The sequence below is a fragment of the Cyprinus carpio genome, chromosome A3 (genome assembly GCF_018340385.1).
Source record: "Cyprinus carpio isolate SPL01 chromosome A3, ASM1834038v1, whole genome shotgun sequence".
NCBI classification, from domain to species: Eukaryota; Metazoa; Chordata; class Actinopteri; order Cypriniformes; family Cyprinidae; genus Cyprinus; species Cyprinus carpio.
In genome coordinates this window covers 36,791,823-36,809,919 of record NC_056574.1, presented here as the reverse complement: position 1 = coordinate 36,809,919, position 18,097 = coordinate 36,791,823, and positions in this window count along the sequence as shown.

Sequence of the window (18,097 nt, the reverse complement as noted above, 5' to 3'; positions counted from 1 at the left end):
TGTGATAGTTGTTCTGTCCTGAACAAAACACTCATGACCAAATTCAGTTATAGTCATAGCGCCACCTGCTGGCAACAGGAAGTGACATGGTTAAAACTGTTATGGACTCCTAGGAACATATTAAAAAGTGTCAACAAGTGTTAAATAGGCTGGAAACATGCTAGTAACATACTAAAACATGCTAGCAACACTTAACTAAGTGCTAAAGCATGCTACTAATGCAGTGAAAAAGGAAGTTGCTGTAACTCAGGCCAGCAATGTCCGATCTGCCCCAAACTTCAAACGTTTGACAAGAGTCCTGTCCTGAACACATCAACATGCCCGTATTCGTTTATAGTCATGGCGCCACCTGGTATTGGCAACAGGAAGTGACTTGTGTTCACCACTGTTATGGACTCCTTGCAAAATAATAAAAAGCATCAACATGTGTTAAATAGATTGGCAAAATTCTAGAAGCATGCTAAAACATGCTAGCAACACTTAGCTCAGTGTTAAGGCATGCTATTAATGCAGTGAAATAGAACATTACTGTAACTCAAGCATACAATGTCCAATCTGCCTCAAACTTCACAAGTTTGATTAGAGTCCTGGTCTGAAGACATGTACATGTTCATATTTGGTTATAGCTATAGCGCCACCTACTGGCAACAGGAAGTGACATGTTTTTCACTGATATGCACTATTAGCAAACAAAAAAATATGCCATTGTGTGCTAAACATGCTAGAAATATTCCCTAAGATGCTAACAACATTAACTAAGTGCTAAAGCATGCTATTAATACTTTGAAACAGGAAGTTGTTCAGTTATGGACATAGCGCCACCTGCTTGTAACAGGAAGTGACATGGTTAACACTGTAATGGACTCATAGGATCATATTAAAAAGTGTCAACAAGTGTTAAATAGGCTGGCAACATGCTAGAAACATACTTATACATGCTAGTAGCACTTAGCTAAGTGTTAAAGCATTCTACTAATGCCGTAAAAAAGGAAATTGCTGTAACTCAGTCAAGCAATGATCAATCTGCCCCAAACTTCAAACATTTGACAAGAGTCCTGTCCGGAACACATCAACATGCCCTTATTCGGGTTATAGTCATTGCGCCACCTACTGGTAACAGGAAGTGTCATGTTTAACACTGTTATGGACTCCTGGCAACATATTAAAAAGTGCCAGGAAGTGCTAAAATACACTGGCAACATGTTAAAAACATACTAAAACATGCTAGTAGCATTTAGCTAAGTGCTAAAGCATGCTACTAATGCAGTGAAAACGGAAGTTGCTGTAACTCAGGCTAGCAATATCCGATCTGCCCCTAACTTCACAAGTTTCACAAGAGTCCAGTCCTGAACACATCAACATGCCTGTTCTTGATTATAGTCATAGCGCCACCTGATGGCAACAGGAAGTGGCATGTTTAACACGGTTATGGACTCCTTGCAAAATAATAAAAAGCATCAAAATGTGGTAAATAGGCTGGCAAAATTCTAGAAGCATGCTTAAACATGCTAGCAACACTTAGCTCAGTGTTAAAGCATGCTATTAATGCAGTGAAGTAGAACATTACTGTAACTCGTGAATACAATGTCCAATCTGCCTGTCCTGGCCTGAAGATATCTACATGCTCATATTTGGTTATAGTTATAGTGCCAGCTACTGACAACAGGAAGTGACATGTTTTAATACTTTTATGCACTATTAGCAACACCGTAAAATATGACATTGTGTGCAAATCATGCTAGAAATATTCTCAAACATGCTAGCAACACTTACTATGTGATAAAGGATGCTATTAATACTATGAAACAGGAAGTTGTTGTAACTCATTCATACAATGCCCAATCTGCCCCAAATTTCACATGTTTTATAAGATTCCTGGCCTGAACACATCTAAAGGCCAATATTCAATTATAATTATAGCGTCACCTGCTGGCAACAGGAAATGACTTATTTTAAACTAACTTAAACATGAAATGTCTGATCTGCCCTAAACTTCACATTTTTGATAAGATTCCTAGTCTCAACAGATCTTAAGGCCAATATTTCAGTTATAATCATACCGCCACCTGCTGGTGACAGGAAATTACTTGTTTTAAACTAACTTAAACATGCAATATCCGGTCTGCCCAAAGTTCTTGTGTTTGATATGCGTACTGGCCTGATCTCATCTTTAGGCCAATATTTGTTTATAGTCTTAGCTCCACCTGCTGGCAACAGGAAATTACTTCTTTTACACTAACTTGAACATGCAATGTCTGATCTGCCCGAAACTTTGCATGTTTGGTAAGAGTCCTGGCCTGAAGACATTTACATGCCGATATTCAGTTATAATCATAGCGCCACCAGTAGGCAGCAGGAAATGTGGCACAAATATTTACCTTTTTATAAGCATATGGCCCAACGTTCGCTGTTCTCCTATGGCCACCGGTTGGTGGTGAACCCGGGTGCGAGGGCCCTTTCATCGCTGCTTGCAGCTTTAATTTTCTTTATTTTGGTGATTGATGATTTAATTTTTTTTTTCTTTTCTGTTGTTTAGTTATAATTAATACAAGAAACAAATAAATTAAACCTGCATGATTTAGCTAAATCACTGAAACTCTAAAGAATGGACTGATTAATAAAACGCCCTCACATTTAAACTTAAGTTCTCTCATTATAATCAACAAAATGCACACGATGTAAAAAAAAGCTTAATTAATTGACAACTTCAGTGATTTTAAATGGAGTCTTCTTTAATTGCTTTCATATAAAGTAAAGTAAAAATAAATAAATAAATAAAATAAATAAATTACAGCCACATTTAAATGCAGGTTTGTACAATATTATGTAAAATGTCAGAGTGCAAGATTTGCTCGGCGTGCATGAGTGCACATGCAGCATTTATTCTTAATTGTCTACATTTTATCTTCATTACAAATCTTGTCTGGTTTTATTTTGGATAATTGCATGTAAAAAAATATATATATATATATTTGCTTTGTAATGCATATGCAAAATGTGAATTATTATTCATATTCAAGTGTTTGTGCGAAAATTATTAATGCGCATGACAGGGAGGCGCAAAGAGAGGGCGCGACACTCCACCTGTCTTTCTCCGAGGAGACTGACACAGAGGGCGTCGATGAGCTCGCAATTGCATAAACATCAGTTGTACAAACATCAGTTACACAAGCATATTATACCTAATATTATACGAGCAGCATTAATGAGGAGCGTTGCTCGCGCGGTCGGCTCTTGGACAAAATAAGGGGGATGATTGTGTTTCTCCACTCTTGCCGGGCACGCTCCGAGGAGTGTGTCCGTGCTTGTAATCTTGTGATTCCAGTCCTAAAAAGTCTAGAGCTCGTTTTCGAGGCTCGGAAGCCCGCACTAAAAGGAAAAGCAGTTTCTTCCCCCTCGGACTGTGAACTCGTTGCTGCAGCTATTTATTTCCGAGGAGATTACTATTGTTTGTGTGACTAAGCGGCTCACGCTGCCGAGGCAACGCGTGTATTACATCATTTTCAGTTTTTGATGTGATCTTACCACACCAGACCATGTTTACTCGTTTGGTTGTTTGGCTAAATTTAATAATGAGGAATTAAATGAGGCATTTGTCTGACTGTGAGAAGTTGGATATATCATTTTTGATTCTTGAAATGACTCTTACCACACCAGACCATGTATACTCTTCTGGGTGTTTAGCTGCATTTAATTCTGAGGAATTAAATTCAGTATTTATCTGACTATGAGAAGTTAGATATGTCACTTTCGGTTTTCGATATGAATTGTATCACACCAGACCGTGTTTACTTGTCTGATTGTTTGATTGCATTTAATTCTGAGGAATTTAATGACATTTATCTCACTTTGAGAAGTTAGATATACAGGAGCTCTTGGGATAAAAAATTTGAATAAGAACACGTTTACCTCTCTTCCTCTGAGGAGGTTGAGGTGGTCAGTAGGTGCTGCTGGGTGGAGCAGTCCCAACCTATCGTGTTCAAGCTCCTCATTCTAGGGGTGTCACTTCTTGTACTCCACAGAGTCTAGAGTCAGAGTGGTGCTCCCAGGCCGAAGGCTTCTAGTGGAAAGCGGTTCTGCGGACCTCGGAGGGCAGGCCCCTCTGGGGAAGAGGGGTTCGCTGCATCAGGGCACTGAGCCAGCAGCTGTGATTACACCAGAGGTCAGTGTCGAGAGACTGGTTCCCTTACTAGACTATTTAGCAGCGTGAAAACTACTGCCAAACATGTCTCAGTGGGTCCTGCACACTGTAGTGAGAGGCCACAGAATCCAGTTCGGTTCTCCTCTGCCTCAATTCAACGGGGTTTTTTTCACCCTGGTGGGCCCCAAGCAGGCTCTGGTAATGGAACAGAAGTAGACACTCTCAGAGGATGGAGGCCATCGAGGTGGTCCCTCCTCGCGTAGTGGTGTCCGGGTCCTACAGCCAGTACTTCACCGTTCCGAGGAAGGATGAAGGGTTGCGTCCTATTTTAGATCTGCGTCTCTGAACCGCTCAGTCAGGGGACTGAAGTTCAGCATGCTCGCACTCAAACAGGCTGTATCTCAGATCAAGTCTGAGGACTGGTGTCACGATCGATCTAGAAAGATGCATACTCCATCCTTCCCCATCATAGGAAGTTTCTGAAGTTGGCTTTTGGGGGCAAAAGCCTACTAAAACCGGTTCATCCTTTGGCCTTGCATTCTCACCCCACACTTTCACGACTCAAGCACATGGTGCGATGATTGGTTGATATTAGCTCAATCAGACTGGATGGCAGTTCGGCATCGAGATGTCGTTCTTGCTCACACGAAAGACCTTGGGTTAAGACTTAATGCCAAGAAAGGTGTGCTTTCTCCAGTACAGAGAACCACTTATCTGGGCATGGTGTGGGATTCGACCACGGTGCAGGCACAAATGTCTCCTGTTTGGATCGAGTCAATCTTCACCGCCGTCGCGAGAGTAAGAGAAGGCCGTTCACTCACTGTCAAGCAGTTCTAGACTGCTGGGTCTGATGGCAGCTGTGTCCAACGTGATACCTCTTGGCCTGCTGTACATGAGACTCCTACAGTGGTGGCTCAAGACCAAGGGGTTCTCCCCGAGGGGAAACCTGCTTCACATACTCAAGGTCACGCAGGGGTCCTATGTGCCTTAGACATGTGGAGGAGATGTTCTTGTCTCAGGGCCCGGTGCCTGGAGCTCCTTGTTGCCGCGTGATGCTAGCGACGGATGCGTCCCTCACCGGCTGGGGTGCAGTCATAAGTGGCCACCCTGCCCGCGGTTTATGGAGGCATATAAACTGCCTGGAGATGCTGGCCATGCTTCAAGCATTAAAACACTTTCTCCCAGACCTAAGAGGTCACCATGTGTTGGTGCGCACCGACAACACAAGGGTGGTCTCTTATATCAACCACCAAGGGGTCTGTGCTCACGCCGTTTGTACAAACTAGTGTACCAGATCCTTGTGTGGTCCCAGGGAAACTCCTCTTGCTGAGAGCAGTTCACATTCCTGGGCATCTGAATATTGGAACAGACATCCTGTTGAGGCAGGGGCTGAGGCCCGGGGAATGGAGGCTTCACCCCGAGGTGGTGAAGCAGATATGGAGAATATTTTGTCAGGTGGATCTGTTTGCGACTCAGATGATATCGCACTGTCCCTTTGGTTCTCTCTGACTCATCCGGCTCCACTGGGGCTGGATGCCAAGGTGCAGACTTGGCCGAGGTTTCGTCTGTACGTTTTTCCCCCGATCGCTCTGCTCCCAGGAGTTCTGCTGAGAGTACGCCGGGACGGGGTCCGTCTTCTAATAGTAGCCCCGTTCTGGCCGGGCCGAGTATGTTTCTTGGATCTGATTTCTTTCATCGACGGCGCTCCATGGGAAATTCCCGTCAGGAGGGATCTCCTCTCACAGGCGGAGGGCACGATATTCCACCCCCACCCGGAGCTATGGAAGTTATAGGTGTGGCCCCTGAGGGGGCACATCTCGTAGCTTCTGGTCTCTCAACCGAGGTTGCTGAGACCATCCTCCAATCCAGAACTCCCTCCACGAGGAAACTGTACTCCTTGAGGTGGGAACCTTTCACCTCCTAGTGCGAAGACTGCCAGCTCGACCCAGTTAATTGCCCAGTTGGTACAGTTCTGGAGTTCCTGCAGGCCCTTCTCTCTGCAGGGTTGACCCACTCCACCCTGAAGGTCTACGTGGCAGCCATTGTGGCCTACCGCGCCCCTCTTAGTGGCCATTCAGTGGGCAGACACCCTCTGGTTACATGTCTTGTTCCCTTCGGGGAACCATGGTTACATACGTAACCTGGGACGTTTTTTGTCACCTATAAAACATGTTCATAGACAGATACTTTACTGATGTCTGGACTCTGTTTGGGATTTAGAAAAACTTAAAGAGATGGTTTAATATAGGCCTATTGTTTATGAATAGGCTACATTCTGTGAAAATTTATATTTCACACTCTAAAAAAATATTGTATGGACGCAACAAAAAATAAAACGGCCGACGCTACACTCAGGGCTCGTAGTTCTGATTGGGCTCAACCCTCCCCCGCGCGTTTGAGACACGCTGCCGAGCAGAGTATGTGCGGAGCGTGCGAGCGGCAACCTTGCGCTCTTTCTCATGAAGCCAATAAGGAAGTGACTAAAACTGTAATTCATCGAGTGGCCACTTGAGGCTGGCTGCAAAAGGGAGTCAATCCCATAGACTCCCAATGTTAAAATGGCAAACTTTACAGCAGAAAAAAACATGTTTACAGCCTGGTTCAAAAAATGATTTTGGTCTATATAGCTAATTTTGCCCTTCATGACAACTGTGAGGGTGGTGAATTTTTTTTATAACTCATCCGTTTAAATTATATTAAGCCTTAAAGTTCTGCATAATTAAGGGGCGTGGCCACTTGAGTGACAGGTGGATTGCGCTGTTGAGAATGCCGTTGCACTAGGTGGGCGTGGCTTCAGCAACCAGCTCCCGCCTTTTTGCCCATTTTCGATTATCCGGGAGAGTTGCACGGTGACGCGCTGCCAAGATGGCGACAGCCCGCTCTGCACACTTTGAGCTTCAAAACCGCTCTTCAGGAGTCTATGGGTGACGTCATGGACACTACGTCCATATTTTTTTACAGTCTATGGGAGCGTGTTATTCTGACTGGAGTGAGGAGCAGATTTTGGAGCGTCGTGGTTTTCACTCACTCCACCACCACTCCATCACGAGTACAATTCATGCCAACAGCCCGTAATATAACTGCATATTTAGCAAGAATTCACATGATAAACATATTTAGCTATAGCTTGATGCACATAATCTCTCCGATCAGAAGATTATAATGACGGCAATAGTCGAGCGTTACAGGCTAGTTCTCAAGGAGTTTGTCTTCCTTTTACTGATTATTTTCGGGTTAAAGCATGATTTAAACAGATACAGCACATTCACACGCAATCGCAATAATGCATTCAAACAAATGTAATTTTACAGTACTTCATCTGTATCTGATTTTGAATGAGCAGAAATCTGTAAGAAATGCATCGATCTGTAGATAAAATAACTGAAAATGTACTGTTATTTTCAATACAAACAAAATTTGCACAGCAGAAAGCAGCAATTATACCTTTTAATGCTGACAATGTTATTAGTTTGGCGTTTGGTAGGAAAAAAAGTTTGCACACAATAGCCTAATACCCTTTGAAACTGTCCTGTAATTTTATTTATTTATTTTTATTTTATTTTTATAGGCTACATTATGAAAATAACATTTCAACTTTAGCCACTGAGTGAAGGCGGAGCGGTGTTTCTGGTATCAGTGAGTGCGGAGTGGAGGGATTATTAAATGCTCGGAGCGAGGAGGAAAAATTGTATAATTGCATGAAGGGCTAGTATTAAAATATAAATAAATAAATAAAATAAAGGTCTTTCCAGCATTAAGGTAATAACATTACTGCTCATTACTGCCATTTGTTATCTTGTCTCAGTTATAAATTTGACTGGTAAATGATAAAGAATTATATTAAAACTTGTCTTGAACAATTTCTTTGTCATTTGAATATTGATCTTAAGTAGGGTGGCAAAAAAATCGATTTAAATCGTAAAACGGATTTTTTTTGTGAAAAAAAATCGGGAATTTTTTAAGGCTATCGCCCAGCCCTAATGCAACAGTTTGCATCTTTTTATTTGATTTAATTTATTTATTTATTATTTATTTTATTTTTTGAGTTAAGGCACTTCCTCTGAAATTAAGTTATAATAACTAATAAACTTTATTGCGCTATACAGTAGTCAACATTTGAAGTGGAGCAAACCTTTCTTTAAAGTTGTCCTAAAACCTGTTCTGCAAGTTTGATACCCTCATAAGACACTGTGCATATGAAAGACCGATTCACACCTTTATCTCGACCCCCACAAGCTATACAGAACTACCCCCAAAACTCCAGCCCCCTCCAGCTGAACTGAATTCAGTCTGTTTTTTGCCTACGAAGAACGGTGTGTTGTCATGTTACTGGGTTGAAACATGCCTGCACTCACACCAGCCCTACTCTTTTTATTCATTATTTTCTCGCAGCCCATATTAATATTTTCACTAGACCAAAATAATAACAAATTCTCAATTGACAATTAATCATTATTTTTGCGAAAATCATTGTTATTTGTGAACGTGGGAGTTTGAGGAAGGCTTTAAGACCAAGCGGAATCCTCCGTCAGCTGCTCCCGCTTCACAGAGAGCGCGAGCTCTAACTGACCCAGCTTCACCGTCCACGTTTGGATTTTATAAAATCAGTTTGAGGCAAATACAACTTATTGATCATGAGCCCAACATTTAGCAAGGCGGGAAAACATTCAGTCTACCTGAAGGAAGACGTATTTCATTGAGCTAATGCTGTTAAATAGAGATTAAAAAAAAAACTACTGTAGGCTATTCTTAAACTTGGATCTCATTATATTGAAGTCAAAATCCAAACACCAGAAGCAACCTACACTCTCAGTGTTCTTTCATTGAAAAGTATGCATTTTATTTATTCACAGGCTATATGGTTGAAATAATATTTTAGTTGAAAACTTTAAGTGCCATTGTTTAAAAAAAATGCATCATAGAAACGTTTCATTGACCTTCAGTTGTCATGCTTTAAAATCCCATGCCATTTGTAATTTCACTGTATTTTCACCTCCTAAATTACTACCCCAATTCTATAATGGTCAAATTTATTCAGGCTGATGGCGTTTTTTATGACATTATTTATTTTTATCTTTAGAATAATTGTATCCTTCATAAATGGGTGAATCAAAACAAATATAACTTTTTAACTGCAGGCAGATATAGGCCTATATTATTGTACATTACAAATATTTGGATTGTCCCTTATTCTGTCCCTTATTTTATTAAAGAATAAATACTTATTTTCTTCAAGAATAAACATTATAAATAAATAATAAAAGAAAGAACCTCTATTAGCCCTTATTTGTAGGTTGTAGGAGATATGCGAGCGATTAATAGATATAAAAAAAAAAAGTGGGTGCTTGGTTTCAGAAAATGAACACAGCTCGTAAAAAATGCTATGATGAAAAAGTCATGCAAACTTATTAATTCATAGAAATAATTTAAGCAATTAAAACCTTTTTTATACTAGATTCAACTTAAATTTCAATACTATTAAACTGACTTTAAAATCTTAAGAAGTTTATAAGTTGAAACGGTAAAATGTCACAGTGCATGTTAAATAGTCTAAATGAACTTGTGTCTTATATAGTATCAGAAGACCTTGATTGCATGTTAGCATAAAACTAACAATATAATTAGATTTTTTTTTCTTTTTTTTTTTTTTAAATGAACAATTCCTGTATAAAATGTGAAAGCAACCTTTATATCAAACATTTTGAAATCGTCCACAGCTGAACAACGCGGGAGGCAGATTGAGAAAACATACACGAAAACACGCTAAAAAATAAATTAAGTTTGTGAGAGTTGCATTTTATTACATTCAGAAATAATAATGGCAGGCCTAATAATGTTATAGGCTAATGTACCAACAGGATATTTTTAGTTCCCTTCACTTTACAACAAATCCTTTAAATTCAACAAATTTATCAGAACAGAACAAGAATTACAAATATAAAATTCTAATGGATAAATATAATTGCAGTATATAATAATATAGGCTTATAAAAATTAATAATAATAATAATAATAATAATAAATAATTTAAAGTGATACATAAGGTAAGGTTGGGCTTATCTCTCTCAAACATGTTGCCCATTTGAAGCTAAACTCTTATTCATGAGGTAAAATAGGCTTTGGATTTCACTCGTGTTTCAGTATCGACCAAGAATGAACCGAAATGAAAACATTTAGCTTTTAATCCGTATATATACATTTATATATATATTTATATATATATATATATATATATATATATATATATATATATATATATATATATATATATATGTATGTATGTAATGACTGTTTAATAACAATAGCATGCATAAGAGCCCTTGTGTAAAGGTCTTTCTTACAATTTTTGATGAGTAGTCTGTAGCCTAAGACTATCCTATTTTTTTAATGGCTTTTAAGGATGTTATAATTTATATTATAATGTTATTGTTGTTTAACATCTTCCTTTCATTTTACAATTACATTCAGTTCGCAATCCATCCCTTTGCACCACCTGGCAGTAGTATAGCGAATGATTTTAACACGCGACTGACTTGCAGTTAACGCTGCGGCGGCGGTACGCGCGACGGTATTACCCATTTTGGTTGTCTATCTACTGTATTTAAAGATCAGCCACCTTAATACGCAGTGTATTAGATCAGTATTGACAAAAAAAATAAAGCTTACAGCACCTTCCCAGGTGGTCTCCCATCCAAGTACTAACCAGGCCCGACCCTGCCTAGCTTCCAAAATCAGATGCCTAGGAATTACAATTAGTTGGGAAAATAAGATAAGAATGGTGAAACTGCGGTAGACAAATTTAAACAGAAAGAATGAGCAAAGTCAAGGAAACATAAAATTGTACTTGTTTCTTAGTGTAATGCAATTAAAAACTTTGTGGTTTACAGTTCACTATGGCGTGATGAGGCCTAGCGCCTGTTAAACACACTTATAATGTCAAGAAATCTTGCAATTGTAGGCGAAAGAGTTAGAACAAGCATTTGTGTATGTGTTGATTTGTATGTTATAAAGATTTGTATGTTTATATTCATTATTTATGAACACTGTTACAGATTTTGTCTTAGTACCATGCAAAACAATATTTTATTAAAAGATAACTATATGGAATGTTTACGTAACACTCTCATCTCTGACACTTTTACTGTTGAGTTTTCACCCGTTACATGCACCCAACTAATTGAAACCTGTAACTTATTATTTAAAACAAATATAAGCTTGATGTCTGACACCTATGTAACCGACTAAAACTAATATTTATGCTAAACAAATATTTGCAGTTGTGAAAAATTAAGAGAATTAATAGTCAAAAACGGCTCACCGCATGCTTTCTTAATGAAGAACAGGTTATTTAGACATGACAACGTGCAGTTGCAGTTGTACTGCAGTTTCCTGGATCAGACCTAAAACACAATGAATGACTAAAACAGTCAAAATCATCCCGCCTCTCACTTAAATGAACTACTTATCAACAGCGGTTTATTTATTGAAGTACTGTTTAGAGACGCATACAAATAAAATAGAGCATCAATGACATCCATGACTTGTAATGTGTCATTTTTTATGTAATAGTTGTTGCTTTTCATGTTGAAGCCTAGTGTCTCGCCGCCGTTCATTAATTCATGTAAACACACATCTTATGTTTAAAGACTGTAGAAAAAAAAATTATCCAGTAAGTAGAAAAAGGTATTTACAGAGCTACATTAAAACTTTCACAATAGTTTAGAAGAGTGGATTTCAGTATTAGGTATTAATACTGATACATATTTCTGATGGGCAACCATAGTTTCTGTATAAAAGACTTTGTCTATAACCATGGGTGCACATAATTTTTTAAGCCTGGTTCTCATAAGAGAACCTGGAGATTTGGTTTGGTCCTCACACTGCATATAGCGTGGCCCATTAAATATAATTATAAAAAATTAATTAATAATAGTTATAATATTATTGCACTTTATTTATTTATTTTTTTAAAATAAAATAAACAAAATAATAATGTGTAATAATATTATTAAAAATAAAAGGTAGGCCTAGTAATAAATACAAATACAATTATTTTATAGTAAACAAAAATAAAATGCTTATATTTACTACTATTTTCTTTGTTTGCCTCTTTAAGAAGAATCGCTTTATGCATTCCTCAATTGTAAGTCGATTGGATAAAAGCCTTTAAAAATAAATAAGTAAAAGTGTTTTCATCATTTTCAAACTTAAAATCAGCAGGCTTTTATTTTGGCGGGTTGCCGGCAAGTAAGTATACGCGCTTCTGAATTTACCGCCGCTGCTGAGCGTCAGTGAATGAATGTCACAGTTTTGCATTATGCTTTGAAAACAGCATTGGATAGCCTAGATTTAATGCTTTCAGTTTGAAAAGAAATCGTATATAGTACAGTTTGTCAATCTAAAATGGTAATTGTGTATTAACAGCTGTCAACCATGTCAGTATGCAAATGCGCTGTCAGAACTTATTTATATAGCACATTTTTTATTTTGGTCGTGCGTGCAGACCTGCGGACCACTTATGTGCACCCCGTCTATAACCTTTTCAGGGGAATGTCGTGTAATGTTATGGTTCTTATTCACTATCCCGTTACAACAAGATGACATAGTCAGTCTACCAAATCTGCCAAAAATGTACAAACAGAAAAAATGTACCACTCAGTAGATGCTTATACTTATGACCGATGGGGTATACACATAGACCTACGCTTTAATGTCAAGCGGAAATGTTGCAAGAAACCAGTACGATGAGTAAAATGTGAACATTGTCGTCGTCAGCTATCTGAACAAGAGGTCTAAATCTAGTGCCGTAAGAAAAAAAAGAAAGAAATTTAAAGCAACTTTTATAAGAATATACCCAAATGGTCACAATCGGGAATTTCCACATTCATATGCTAATTTTCTTAGTGATTCAGTTACACAGGGGTTCTGTGTGCACAACATTACTTTATATTTTATGAGTGTGGAACTTTAGCAGCAAAGCATTACAATAATCAATGCGTGAAAAAACAAAAGTGTTGATTAACTTTTCAGCCACAGAGAAAGTCAACATTGGACGTAATTTGGCAATGTTTCTGAGATGAAAAAATGACTGTGTTGCGAACATGATGGTCAAATGTTAAATTGGTGTCAAATATCACCCCCAGATTGGAATTGTAAAGCAGAACCATCCACACTTAAGGTTATGGACTCTGCTTTATGCAACTGATGAGGTGAACCAATGAGCATCACTTCAGTCTTGTCACTGTTTAGACAAAGAAAATTTTCAGACATCCATTTTTTAATCTCAGTAATACATTGAGAAAGAAGAGACACAGGCATATTGACATCAGGTTTTGAATGTATATAGATCTGAGTGTCATCTGTATAAAAGTGAAAGTTAAGACCAAGAGTTCTTAAAAGCTGGCCAAATGGAAAAATGTAAATACTAAAAAGTAAAGGGTCCAAAACTGATCCCTGGGGGAATCAGTATAGACAGACGGCCAGAATCAGAAGCCATTAACAAGTCATTAGTGACCTTAACTAACGCTGTTTCAGTGCTGTGGAGTGTACGGAATCCAGACTGAAGTGGCTCAAAAATATCATTAGAGGAAAGATGAGAAAGCAGTTGAGAAGCCACTGTTTGTTCCAAAATTTTGGCGAGGAATGGAAGATTGGAGATGGGACGAAAATTATTCAGATTATTAAAGTCCATGTTGTTAGTTTTTGGTACAGGGGTGACAGCAGAAGTTTTAAGTGCTGCTGGCACAACACCGGTGCACAGAGGGTTATTGATAATTCTCAAAACAACAGGAGACAGGGAATCAAAATATGATTTAAAAAGACAAGATGGTATCGGATCAACTCTGGAAGTTGAGGCTTTCAGTTTTGAAACCATATTACATAGAGACTGGGAGTCATGAATAGCAAAGTTAGAGAGAGAAATACCAGAAAATGCAGAAATATTTAAGGAGGAGGCAGCAGAAGTATGAGTGGAAACAATGTGGTTACGTATATTATAAATTTTGGTGCTAAAAAACATATTACAATGGTGAGTTGAAGCAGGAATATTGGAGTGGCTGTGATTTTTAAGCAGCTTGTTGATTGAGTGAAACAGTTGTTTAGGGTTTCTCTGATTGCTGACAATTATCTGAGAAAAATAAACAGATCTAGCTGACACAATTTCAGCCTTATATTCGAGTAAGCTGTCTTTCCAGGCCTAGTGATGAACAGTTAAACCTGATATGCGCCATCTACGCTCAATTTTGCGACACAAAGCCTTCATAGTACACAGATCATCATTGTACCAAGGAGCAGAGCGTGCAAAAGAAACAGATCGTGATTTCAAAGGAGCCAGCATGTCCAGGCCAGACAAGAGAACAGAATTCAGCACAGAAACGTCATCATCCAGATCATCAGATAGAGAATCACAACTTAAAAAAGAGTCAATAAAATCAGAAAAATCAGTTGGCTCAATAGATTTCCACTTGCAATAATTAATGATGCGAGAAGCGGTAGTGTTCATGACAGGTAATTCCATGTTAAAAAAGACAGCCCGGTGATCAGACAGACCTAAATCTGAGGTTGACAACTGAGACACAAATGAACCATTGGGAATCACAAGGTCTAAAGTGTGGCCTCCGTCATGTGTAGGACAGTCCATGAGTTGGTTGAGTTCAAAGCACTCCAATATGGACAAAAAGTCTTTTGTTTTTGTGGAGTCTTTTATATCCATATGGATGTTGAAATCCCCCAGGAGAAGAATTTTTTCAAACCTGAGGCAGAGAAAAGACAACATATCTGATATTTCAGATAAAAGGAGGACTGTAGCCACTGCAGTAGAGAGGGGCGCAGAAACACTCAAAACAAGACATTCAAATGAGTCTGATTTGGGGACAGCCACGGGACACATGTTAAACTGTTGGCTGTGCAACACAATGATACCCCCACCTCTACCAGAAGAACGCGGGAGATCAAATAATCCATAGCCAGCAGGAGTCAGTTCATTAAAAAGAAGACCGTCAGATTCTTTGTGTAACGGCTTTGTTGTTGACAGAGCGTCTGTTAAACAGTACTGATTACTGATGCGGGGGAGCAGATGAATCTGATGCAACCTTCACATGCCTGAATGCTGATAAGTTATTAAAATTAACCCCTGTAAGTCTAAACTGCAGTCTATGGGGTTTGCGCAGAAATCTCGGATAAGCGACAGGTTTAGATGTTGAGCATTAAAAAACTACGCCTTGACGAGCGATGTATGTAACGCTTAGGTCGCAGTATTCCAACATGACTGCAGAGAGCACGTATGTCATTCGCCATTTCTAAATGTCCGTTCAGGTTGATCAACTGGCGAGCAGTGTACCTGAGAGCCATTCGGGGAGGGCCCACACCGACAGCAGCCTCACAGCAGTGTAAACAGTGTACGTCCTGGGCCAGGCAACAGAAGAGTATATTCCAGTAAACCGTACTCAGAGATAAAAGCAGTAATCCACCATGTGAAGCATGATTCCACATCACGGAAGAATAAAAAGACACCGATAGTATTCACTGGCTCTTAGAAAGGAACTACTAAAAGTAAACGGAAGACCGGAAGTCTTTCAACCGGAAGTTGCTTCAAAACACTTACGAAAGCCTCGTTTTGGGAAATAGGAATTATTTTGCTGGTCAATGACTCTTAAAGGAAATGACATAAATAGAAGGATGCAGATACAGTAAAATACAGCAATAAACTTTAAGAAAAGTTTACTTTCATCACACTAGTGTAAAGCGATCTTACAGTAAATGAAAAGCACTATGTAGCAACTGATGGTAAACACACGTTGGGGAATACTGCCAGTTAAATATATTGTTTTAAATAAAGAATATAATATGGCTTTTGAAATATTTAAACAATAGATTATATGGATAGTAAAGATACTTTTAACATAAAATATATAAAATAGAATTACAGCCGTTCGATGTACAGGTAGTCATTTTAATCTTTTTTGCTTTTAAATAGAGGTATTTTGGGAGAAGCTAAACAGAGGCCCTGCAAAATGACTTTTCTGCTCTGTGTCTGAAAATAGCATAGATATGTCTAATGTTTATGACCATAGCAAAGTCAAATAATTACTATTTCACGGGTAGATTTGGTTCATATGTGAAATCACCATTTGTGTTTACACACACTTTTTTAAATGAAGCATAACATGCCTAATGGCAGTGAAGGGCAGAGTTCTCAAATTACATCTCTAGGATGCATGGGTCCGCAGAGGCATCTGCCTTAACATTCTTAAATGACTGAATACAATTGAGGGTCTTTCTCTGAAAATATTTTTCTAAAAGATACATTAACTTCATCTAAACTTCACAGCCATCTGTGCTGTGTCAAACAAACAAGCTCCTTCGCATACGTTTAAAGCAAAATAAATATTTTTAGTTTTATTCTTAAACATACATAAAGACTTTGGCAACATGTTTTGTGTGTGTGTGTGTGTGTGTGTGTGTGTGAGAGATTGAGAGAGAGAGAGAGAGAGAGAGAGAGAAAGAGGGAGGGATGTATTAAAACTTTGAAAATTATGCTACAAATAAGAACTTTAAAGAATCTAAAGTGTTTAATGCGTAATATTATATCTAATATAATATATATATATATATATATATATATATATATATATATATATATATATATATAATATGATATATTATTATTTTATTTATTATTTTTTATATTATATTATTTTATATATTATTATTATTTTTTGTATTATATTTTATTTTTTTTTTGATTTAAGAATCACTGGACATCAGATGTAGTAGGGGTAGTGTTTATTTAAACTTTACATTAATGTTATGCTTTGAAATAATGTACCCCATTTACTTAGATCATGCGGTCTGGAACTCCACCCTCACCGCGAGGGGTCTGTGAAGCACTCCCTCAGATTCACATACAGGAGAATACCCCTACGGGGACCTGTGAGATTTTGTTTATGACTTTAAACTTAAAAAAATGATTATTATTTTTTTATTATTATTATTTTATTTTGGGGACATTTCATTCATGTTTGGACATACTTAGCGTAACTCTGTCTATCTCTTACCAGTCTAAAAAATGTAAGGCATCATTTTTTATATATATTTATCGTCAGAAATGTTTATTTTCATTTTGGTATAGATTAATTAAAGTGGATGCAGTTACTACTCGCTTCATTACAAGTTCAACAGCAGCTGCGCAGTGAAAATGTCTACCGATTCTCGCGTGCTCCCCGCACGTGCTCCGTCCTCTAATGAGAGTGATGGTGATGAAAGTGCACCTACAGCGGAGGGCAGAGAGCACGCAACTTCTGCAAATCGCACTACAAGATTGCTGCACTTTAAAGTCGATCTACCACCGTGTTTTCATGGAGACGGTAGGGATAAAGACAGTTTTTCTTTATGGAAAGCCCATTTAGAGCTTGCAGTTAAGGCCTGTGCAGATGCAAAAACGCAAGATTTGGCCGCAATTTTGCCTACAAGGTTGAGTGGAGATGCTTTAGCTTACTGGCTCTCCCTGTCTCCTGACATACAACAGTACTGTGAACTGTGTGTTGCTGCATTAAATGATGTTTTTGGGAAGAAACAATTTTTGCTGCATTTTCAAACTTTTGTGGATGCCAGACCACGTATGCCCAAAGAACCTTTGGAAGTATTTGCAGCTGAGATCACAAGACTGGTTTTGGAAGCATTTCCAAATTATGGTGAGTCCCCCATTGCCATGGAAAGATTTAGACGGTTCGTAGCTGGTCTTGATCCTGTCCTCCAAGCAAAATGTCATGAACATGGTGCTACTAGCCTAGAGGAAGCTTTAGCCATTGCTTGTAAGTGGGAACAGGCACTAGAAGTTTTTAGACTTGCACCTCTTCCCCCGCTGAGTCAAAAGACCAGCCTGTCACCAAACTCATCTACCACCTTACCCAGTGAATCGCTTTCAGCCATGGTGTCCACAAAGACCACAGCATCTGG